Source organism: Akebia trifoliata, unplaced genomic scaffold, assembly GCF_017979445.1.
Source record: "Akebia trifoliata isolate Shusen 1 unplaced genomic scaffold, ASM1797944v1 Contig00147, whole genome shotgun sequence".
In the NCBI taxonomy this organism is placed as follows: domain Eukaryota; kingdom Viridiplantae; phylum Streptophyta; class Magnoliopsida; order Ranunculales; family Lardizabalaceae; genus Akebia; species Akebia trifoliata.
In genome coordinates, this window is record NW_028236852.1 from 1 (window position 1) to 10,343 (window position 10,343).

General features: G+C 31.9%; 2 long non-coding RNA genes across 3 annotated transcripts; both read right to left on the reverse strand.

Annotated features, from left to right (window-relative positions):
- Window positions 1–3,311: 3,311 nt before the first annotated feature.
- LOC147381896 (uncharacterized) lies at window positions 3,312–5,867 on the reverse strand. The gene is made up of 7 exons (XR_015174277.1): window positions 5,769–5,867; window positions 5,552–5,683; window positions 5,284–5,460; window positions 4,983–5,191; window positions 4,614–4,677; window positions 4,119–4,529; window positions 3,312–3,701 (listed from the first exon to the last, which is right to left on the reverse strand). It is a non-coding gene; the product is annotated as an uncharacterized LOC147381896 (long non-coding RNA).
- Window positions 5,868–6,009: 142 nt separating this feature from the next.
- Window positions 6,010–7,288, reverse strand: LOC147381897 (uncharacterized). Of its 2 annotated transcripts, XR_015174279.1 has the most exons (4): window positions 7,186–7,288; window positions 6,935–7,021; window positions 6,447–6,575; window positions 6,010–6,359 (listed from the first exon to the last, which is right to left on the reverse strand). It is a non-coding gene; the product is annotated as an uncharacterized LOC147381897 (long non-coding RNA). The 2 variants fall into 2 exon arrangements; XR_015174278.1 differs by having other exon boundaries at window positions 6,337–6,575.
- Window positions 7,289–10,343: the final 3,055 nt, after the last annotated feature.

The following is a 10,343-nucleotide window of genomic DNA, read 5'->3' on the forward strand; positions in this document are numbered from 1 at the left end:
GAAGAATTTACTTCTGATCTAATGTCAGAAGGTGTCTTCTGACATGTCTATAGTACTTCTGATCTAACGTCAGAAGGTGCCTTCGACATCTCCAAAATAGTTCTGATCTAATGTCAACAAGGCACCTTATGTTGTGGAGTGCTGATTCCATCTTATTCACCCTGTTGCTTGTAGATGAGATAGCTGGTATAATTTTGATGACAACCAGAGTTCATCCATTAACGAGGAAGACGTCAAGTTTTCTTAACAACCAGAGTTCACCTTATGTGCTTACTTAGTTGTTAAGAAAAGTATTTTATATAATATTATGTATATAGTGATTGATATTTATTATACTAATTGCATCAAATTTCAAATGCTTAATTGCAGTAGATACCACATGTTTTACACTCAAAATGGCATATATTAGACCGATTTGCGAAGAAATTTATCGATGGCGATTGTATGGATTTATGCACATCTCCTCACCATCGGTGGGGCCTATAAGAATGCACCTGTAAATACTTAACAGAATTGCTGTAACTGTTCGTGAGGAACATTTGTGGATGGTGCTTCATGGTAAGGCATCCGGTCTTTATAAATTTCTTGTCATAGTGTGTGTGTGTTTGATTCTAATGTTTGAGATAAAGAGAACTAGCTGACAAAACACAAGATACTAAGGTATTGTTCTGATATTGCACTATATGTCTATTGTTTTTATAAAATTAATGTTAGTGGAGAAGATTAAAAAAATGATTTTTCTTAGACTCAGATACTCAATCACTCATTGGTAGGCTTCGGTTTTTCAATATTTTTGTAACTGCTATGTTTTAATTCTCTATAGCTCTAGATTTTGTTAATTTATTGTTGTTTTGGACAGCACTTGCATTGTTTAATATGTGATTCAGTTGTGTGTCCATATATGATATGTTAAATTTGCAACCAAGATATGAGATCCAATTGTGTATGGCCGTACATGATCTTTTTCATTATATAACATCCCATGGTATGGATGTACGGTTACACATTACTTGGGCGAATCCTACTAACCAAAATTCGTGTAGTATACCTATATGCATGTAAGATGCTTTGATTCTGATTTTTGAAACATTTATAAGTGAGTTCTATGTTTCAGTGATTTGTTAAGATGCACGTATTTTGCATACAAGTGTATCACACACAACAAATAGTAACATAGGAAGACAATCAAAATAGTTCTGATCTATATCAAAAGGCACCTTATGACATTGGTAAAAATACTTCTGATCTAATGTCAGAAGGGCCTTCTGACATTGACTAACGTATTGTTCTGATTAATGTCAAAAGATGCCTTTTGACATTGAATAAACTATTATATAATAATTTTTCAAGCATTCTGTGTGCATTATGTTGGATTGCGTATTATGTTTATCAGGAACATTTCATATGTCCATTTTTAAGAAGAGATGCAGTCGAAATTTCTATAGAATTATATATCTTCACAAGAAATAGGATGGTCACTATGATGAGAAGATCATCCTCACAAGAAATTAGCTCAATCTGAAACTTATAAATCCATCAATAGTGATTTACAAATTATTGGACTAACTTTTTTCAGGATGATCTTCCCATCATAGAGATCATCCTCATAAAAAATCAGCTCAATCCCAAACTCCTAACCCATATTTTGAAAATTTATTAATGTTACGTTGTTTTTACTTATGTAATTTCATATGGCAAACCTTGATCCGTTCCCTAAATATCAGCTTTGCAAATATATATTTATAAGGGTAATTTGATAATTTTCTATGCATTCTGCGTACACTATCAACCTTAACTATATTTGACTCATCTACTTTGATTGTTTGATGCAGATTTGAACTATGTGGATGCTCAAATTCAATTTTATTGGTGTTAGCTATTGTTTCTACTTCTACGTGGCATTAAACATGAGTGGATTCAGGCACCTATAATTGTTTATTTACTACAATGTGCTTATACTCTATTTCTTTTTTATGCTCGAGACTATCGGAGAGAGGTCTTTAATGTTATTGATATTATTAAGGTTTATCAGGAACATTTCATATGTCCATTTTTAAGAGGAGATGCTGTCGAAATTTCAATAGAATTATAAACTTTTTAAAATTAAAATATATTATATATATATCTATCTGGGGGTGGTTCAGGATTACTGAAACAAAGACCAATATCACTGCTGAAAGTCATTGCCGTTTATGGAGAAAAGAAATGTGTAACTTTATTCCATATAACAGTATATTTTTTAGTATATTTTGGAATGTGAAACATTTTTTGCATGTACCTTTGGGGGTTAATTTGCAGGCATTGCCGTTTATTTAAAGAGTTCTAAATTTTGTCATTGTGTGTGAGTTGGCCAACATGATTATTACCAAATACTACAATTTCAATCTTGAAGTTTTAAAGTTCTAGTAGAACCGATGCACTTAATTGCGATTGTCAAATAAAAAAAAGTTATTTCATATGGTATATTCACTTACACGGTTTAAAATTTTGTAACTTGTACAAGGAATCTAACCTGGTTTTAAGGATTCTATTTTTAAGGACTCTAAACTAATGTACCATTAGTTTTATGGTAGGCATCATTTTTAAGTAACTTTTATTGAAGTTAAGCCAGATCAAATAAAAATTTAGGAATTGATGTCTATTTTGAAATTTTGGCAATAAAAGTTTAAAGTGGATATATTTTTCCGAAACTATTGAAAGGTCTTCCAAAGATTTGTTTTCACTACTAGAAATCATTGAACGAGAGTTATGGGATTGAATAAATAAAATTATTCAATATTTAAGTCAAATCATTCACTCAGATTTACAAAGATGTTTGAAAATATTTTTGTCCCGAGAATTTACAAAAGAATCAATATGTCAAAGATGTTAAGTCGAATCATTCACTCAGATTTACAAAGATCTTTGAAAATGTTTTTGTCCCGAGAATTTACAAAAGAATCAATATGTCAAAGATGTTAAGTCGAATCATTCACTCAGATTTACAAAGATCTTTGTAAATTAAATTTATCAAGGGGAAGAAAAATGATAATTCCATGAATTTGGTGATCTTAACCCGTCATCGAATTTGGAGGTTTAACAAACAATAGCACAGTCATCTAACTCACCAATCACAATAAACGAAAAATAAAAAAAAACAAAATAAAAAATAAAAGATAAATCATAAAACAAGTTCATATTTCATATTATGTATTGAAATTCCATTACTAAACAAGGTCAATGAGAAGCAATAAGACACTAACAAATGAAATTGAATCACATAATTATTTACAAATAAAACACAATCAGAAGCAAATGGTTATGATGCCTTTCATATCTTTTCCTCACGGTTTACATTTTCCCTACATTGCCACGGTTCTCTCCGCTATATCGTGTCCTCTTATTTTCCTCACGGTTTACATTTCCCCTACATTTCCACTGTTCTACACTCACACCTTTTCAATATCACAAGACTCTTTGAAAGTTTCAAAATCTTCACAAACCCCACATGGCAAAGAACTCTACATCAGTTGGAGAGTAATATTTATGGTACAACGCACTCCTCACCAATCCAGATTTCTTTTGCGTACTGGGCGATTGTCTGGTCACTGTAGAATTAACATGCATTGCTTTCGCAACAACATATTAACCGATGAAATTGTAACAGAAAAATTAGCAATTTCTCTCAATGGCCCACCAATTCCACATCCCATGGCCAGCACCTACAGTGACAGTCGAAAAGTTGAACTCCAAAATTTTCCCAAGATGAAAATATAAAGCCTTATAATGATTGTAAGTACATATGAATGAAACAAACCTTTTGGCCATGTTTTAGGCCTAATTGTAAAGCAAGAAAGTGCTCATGCCGTTTGATACTCATGCATAGTGCTCATGGATTGTTCTAAAGCAGCAATGGGTTTCTCAGCCACTAAAAGGACTCATAGGAAGGCTAAAGCCCAATACATGATTATTCTGACAAACACATAAAGATGATCTAAAAGATCCTCTATTGCCTTGTCAACTTTTTAAACGCTACATAAATTGATGAAAAATAATTTACAAGCGACACATTTAATATTGTGATGAAATTAACCAAACTTAGTTTTTCAACAAAAACTTTAGAATCTAAACATACTTACTTAAATTCTCAAGTCTATAGTAACAAAATTAATCTTCAAAGTCAGAAGAACTGTCATCGTCTTCATCCGACATAGCGTAAGTAGATGCATAGTTGGGATCGTTATCAACTTCATGTGATGAAATTTTTAGAACTCGTCTACACATTCTTGATACCTCAGCTCGTAACCTCATAACTGCCGCATGGAGTGAATATAGGTTATGACGCGGCATCGAAATCGCACGTCTGTTTGGGATAGGTACTTGCACAAGTTTGGATTCTTTAATCAATTTCTTTGAATCCCTCACAAGTAGAATCCATTCGCGTTCCAGCATGTGCTTTCTATATGCATCTCCCGTCCGAAATCCACGACGCATATTCTCATCGTGATTCATTGCAGCTTCTAAATAGGAATAAAATTTGGATTCTTTCCCTGAATAAGATTATATGATGAAGGTGAAGTCTATAACTATTAATGGAGCTATTAAGTGCATTTACATTGATATTTAATACTTACGAAATGACATTTAATTCCTCATGAATGCTCATGTCACCATATTTTCTTTTGCCCACCTAACTCCCTGCACAGAAATTAATCAATTTATCACTTTATTTATTAGGATCAATAAATGCAGATTAACACTGCTACATACATAATATCCACATGTCTCAAAAGGTGGATACTATGTTTAAGGTTGATTGGACGTGAACTAATAGTTTCAAATAATAGATATTGCTTACCAAACTTCATTTAACTCATCATGAATGATTGTGTCACCATGCAACTATATTATACTATTTAATTTTGTCCACATAACTCTTTACGAAATTTTATGTATAATCTATAATTTTAATAGGGTCAATAAACGTAGATTAGGATTTCTACCTTAAACGTGAAGACCATAACTTTGCATTTTCCAACATCGATCTTCCCAACCACCCAATTGGTTATGACTTCCAAATCTTTAATTCATGCACGATTACATTGTCGATAACAATGTAATGAACAAAAATAAGAACAAAAAACTTTTAAGGTAATGCCATCTGTATAACCACCTCAAGAATAGTCCGCAACCTGAAGTAGGACATATCTTCCTACAAAGAGTGATGTGTAAAACAATCATCAATCTTACTAATTGAATGTTTCCAAATTAAGTTAAAAATAGATAAATGGGATATAGTAGTACCTGATTGAAATTAAATTCCAACCCGCGGCTTGCGTAATCAATATATTTTAAAATAAACATTCCACAATCCCATGTATTGGTTTGTTTGGGAATGTTCTTACGATCGTAACAAGGCCAATGTGGGATGTCAATCTTCGCTGACCCCATCTGCTCGAGTACTATCGGGAAAAATTCTTTCTACGCATTAACAAATTATAATGTGATAAGTACTTGTGGAATTCCTTACTAAATTAGCGTAATAATTATTAAATAACTTATCAATACATACCAATGCTTTAATTTCAACTTTATAGACTGACATACAGTCCTTAGAGAGGGAATCCAAAAATTCTAATTTCTTATTTTTTATGTCCAATATTGCAACGGCCCAATGAGCGTGTGCGTGAATGGGAAAAAATACCTAGTGATTAATAACAATGTGAGAATGAGAGGTAATTTAACAACAAAATAAATATACGGAGGCACGAGACAAGAAAAAAATAAACCTTATCACAAGATGTTATATGATATTTAAGATAGTCAGGTCTAGTAAACGCTTTGAGATTTTTATTTAGTTGGAATTTTTCGCCCGACACACTCTCAAAATTATTCAACAAGACCTTACCCACTGACCAGCCAGAGTAATTTTCTTGAGCTTCCTTAAGTAATACCTATACCGATTAATGAAAGAAGCTTTATAAAGACATATACATCTAACTTAAAGATATGTAAATGATGTGTCTATGTCAATTGGACGTACAATATACATTGGACTAAAGAAATGACATTTGAGAAAATGATCTGGATGTTGCAACTCTCTCCTTTTAAGAAATTTACAATATCCATCGATTATCTGTGTGGCAACAAAGTCAGAGAAATATTTAATCATTCTAGAATTCTCAAAAAAATTAAAATTAAAATATGGAAAAATGTTACCTGATCGTCCAACCACCCAACCCCCTAAGTGAATCAATAGATGCGCTCGGAATACAATACCCGTCTTCCAAATTTATATCAGCGTGATGTGAATTTATCAACGTTAATTCTTCGTTGGTAAAGGGACGCTTAGGATCATGAAAATAATTACGAGCGCATCTCTACAAATTAGTACGTAAAATAATTACATATCATTCATAATAATATTAGAACAAACATAATCAAAATGAAATCTGAAACATGCATACATCCCACTTCAACTCTTTGCATATCTTCTTCTTTTTTCGTATATCTAAGGGTGCATAGGGTGGCTTCAAATATACTGAAGGTTTCACATCTCTTTTAGACTTCACAGGGTTCATGGAATACCCACCCTCCTACAACAAATGACAACATTGCATAAATTACTCGTATTCGTATGGTACTTCACACCTTTAAAATATGAAGTTAACAATTACGTATGAATAACGAACTGATTGTATTTAAATTGACCATGATATAACATTTCAAATAATATATTTTTTAAAATTTATACATCTTATTCGCTAAAGAAATCAATTGATACGAGGATTAAAATTTCATTTCATCCTAACAATTTAAACGACATGCAATAAGAAACTGTAAATGTGCATAGATACACATTTCAAATCAAAGAAATTGATTGAAAATCTTACAACATAATAAATATACCGGATAAATCCCAAGAGGGGATATTGTAAGACAAACGACCACACACCTTTTGATCAAAATCAGATGAATTCCCCCTAGCTAGAATGTTGTTGTCTTCAGACTCTAGCTTTATAAGAGGAGATGAGGATTCAGCCTATAAAAAATAAAAGTTAGACAGGTATTATTGAAGATGCGTTTATTATATAGATAACAATTTCCTAACCAAAAACATATAAGTCTAAAAATTAGACAAAACATGAAGTCGAATGTGAGTGATTTTTTCTACATTAAAATTTTAAATATTAAGTATATACATACCTTATCAGCGTCGAATTTGAATTCTGAATTTTGTTCATTATTGAGATAATTACTTTTCAAAATATTAGCGAACTACGTCCGTTATCAACTTTAGTAGACAGCTGAATAAGAAGAATAGAAAATGATCATAAAACCAACTCACATGAAATATTTATTGAACATTTTAAATATTGTTCATGCAAGGTACCTTGTATTTTGTGGATGAAGAGAATGATACTTCAGGTAAATGGTTCATTGGCATTATTTCAGATGTCATTATGTGACTTCAAACATTTGATGTCCTTTTTCAATTCTTGGATAACTTTAGAATGATCTTTCAACTTCTGTTCCATCACCGTCATTTTCTTCTTCAACTTATCAACCTCCTCTAAGTTTTTCCTTTTAGACCGAACACCATTTTCCTCTTTCCTCTTATAACCCTTACAAAATGGAGTAAGAACAACCTCACAAAGTTCATGATCGGTCAATTTCAACTTATTGATAATCTGTTAAAGATGATACATGCATATAAAAAATTTGTATTAGATGGAGGTATATATATATATATACGATTGAAATCGTAGTTCAATAATTTATACCGTGCAATTGACAAACTTATCAACGTAAAATTGTCGTTCCTCATTTAAATAATAAGGATACTTCAGGTACCTTGGAAAATGATTGGCAAATATGCGGGGGGCTATTACAGGTATATGTTTGAATGCCCATACCTACAAGTGCATAAGAATACAGGACGAGTGCTTAAATAAACATTAATAGTTTATAAAAGTAGTACTTCGAAGTAAGATTAAATTACTAACTCAAATTTTTCTTTACCTACCTGAAACACCAATGCACAACCATAGAAATGTACATGTTTACCAGTTTCCTTAAACTTCGTCGCACAGATGCGTAAAGACTTTAAAAGGTGGTTGTGTACTAATCTGCCCCATGGGATCCTATTGAAGATCTCATCGCACCATACCATACTTAAAAGTTCTTTGTTTATCTTCAGTCTGTCCTTAGGAAGTAAAAATGTAATAACTATGTATAATAAAAATATTTTTTTAAATTCAATAATATTTTCATTTTTTAAGACTGTATTAAGTATAGTCTCAAAAGAATCTAAGGTTATCTCTGTTGGCACGTCAAAGTACTTATTCCAAAATAATTGTACACAAAGCTCGTCTTTCTTTGAGAGAGAACCGATTCCATCACTACTATACAAACCTCCCAAAGCTAATATCAATGCAACCTCACCTTCTGAAATAGAAATATCTTTAATTTCAAATGAAAAATAACCATTTTTAGGATTAAATTTCTCTATGAGAAGAAAAATCAAATTGCTACACATTGGGACGCGTGGCATAGATAGTAGTGGAGCAAAACAAGTAGAATTTAAACATGTCTTCTGCTCAAATGTTAAATTTGAGAAGAATTGTGAAAATCTTTCCGCGTTACACACAACACGTGCCTGCAAAATATATATTGCTATGTCATCGTATTTTTCAAAATGTAAAAAAATATGATACTTAATGTCATAAAAAGAGGATAACATACCATGTCAATGTGGATGAAAGACTATTTCCAATACGATTGACCTAACGTAGACCCATTCAAAATAATTAATTAATTTCATAAGCAATACAATATAATATCAGAATGATACTTTTGACATTATATCAGAATGTATTGTATATAATGTCGGAAGGAACCTTCTGACGTGAGATTAAAAAAACATTTAGACAATGTCAGAAGGATCCTTTTGACATTAAATTCATAACAAAAATAAATTATATCAAAATGATTCTCTATGTACAATTTACATTTGACTAAAATAGTTCTGATCTAATGTCAGAAGGCTTCTCCTGACATTGGTTAAAATAGTTCTGATCTAATGTCAGAAGGCTCCTTCTGACATTGAGTAAAATAGTTCTGATCTAATGTCAAAAGGAGCCTTTTGACATTGACTATAATAGTTCTGATTCCTTCTGACTTTTACTAAAATAGTTTTGATCTAATGTCAAAAGGAGCTTTCTGACATTGAGTCAAATAGTTCTGATCTAATGTCAAAATGTGCCTTTTGACATTGACTAAAATAGTTCTGATCTTATGTCAAAAAGCACCTTTTGACATTGACTAAAATAGTTTTGATCTTATGTCAAAAAACACCTTGTTACAGTCCTTTCATTATCCTGAAAATATCATGGTTTAATGATATGAGGACTACATCTTTTTTCCCCTAAACGTAATTAAATTCATCAATAATAAACTTTCACTATGAATAATTTGCATTCCATTGGTAGAAAGAAAAAAATTATAAATTAAAATCAAATAAAATTGTCACCTTGAAGTATTCAATTTTTCCAAGGTTCCTGTTGAAAGAGATTTAACAACAAGCAAATAATGACAATAATTAATAAAAAGTCAAAAAAGAATTTGGACAAAATATTATGGAAAGTTTAGGGTTCGAATACTCCAAAACACAAACACAAACACTTTCGATTCAAATTTCTCAAAATCTCCACAACGGAGAGAGATAGAAAGAGACTTGAATCGAAATTATTTTAACAATCTCCACAACAAAGAAAGACAAATTTGGAGAAACTTGCAAGTTTCTCACGTTCTCCACAATGGAAAGAGATAGAGAGAGGGAGAGGGAAACTTGCAATATTTTCTACATCTCCCCAACGGAGAATCTCCACAACAAAGAAAGATAAATACGGAGAAAGTTGCAGTTTCTCACGTTCTCACAACGGAGAGAGAGAGAGAGAGAGAGAGAGGGTAACTTACAATGTTTTCAAGATCTCCCCAATGGAGAGAGAGAGAGAGAGAGAGAGAGAGGGTAACTTACAATGTTTTCAAGATCTCCCCAATGGAGAGAGAGAGAGAGAGAGAGAGAGAGAGAGAAATGGAGGTGGCACTCTTCATCTTGGACTTGTTGCAGAACAAAGAAACCCTTTCAGCTGAAATTACAGACATTTTAATGAAAGAGGCGAGGATAAAATGGTAATTTCAGTCAAAATTAACAAAAGGGCATTTTCGGAATAAAAAAGTAATGGATTACTGTTTTTACCGTTTTGGTAAAATAAATTAATTCCGAAAACGGTAAATTTACCGTTTTCGGAATTAATTGCTACAGTGTACCATTTTGGTAAATATTTTCCAAAACTGTACCG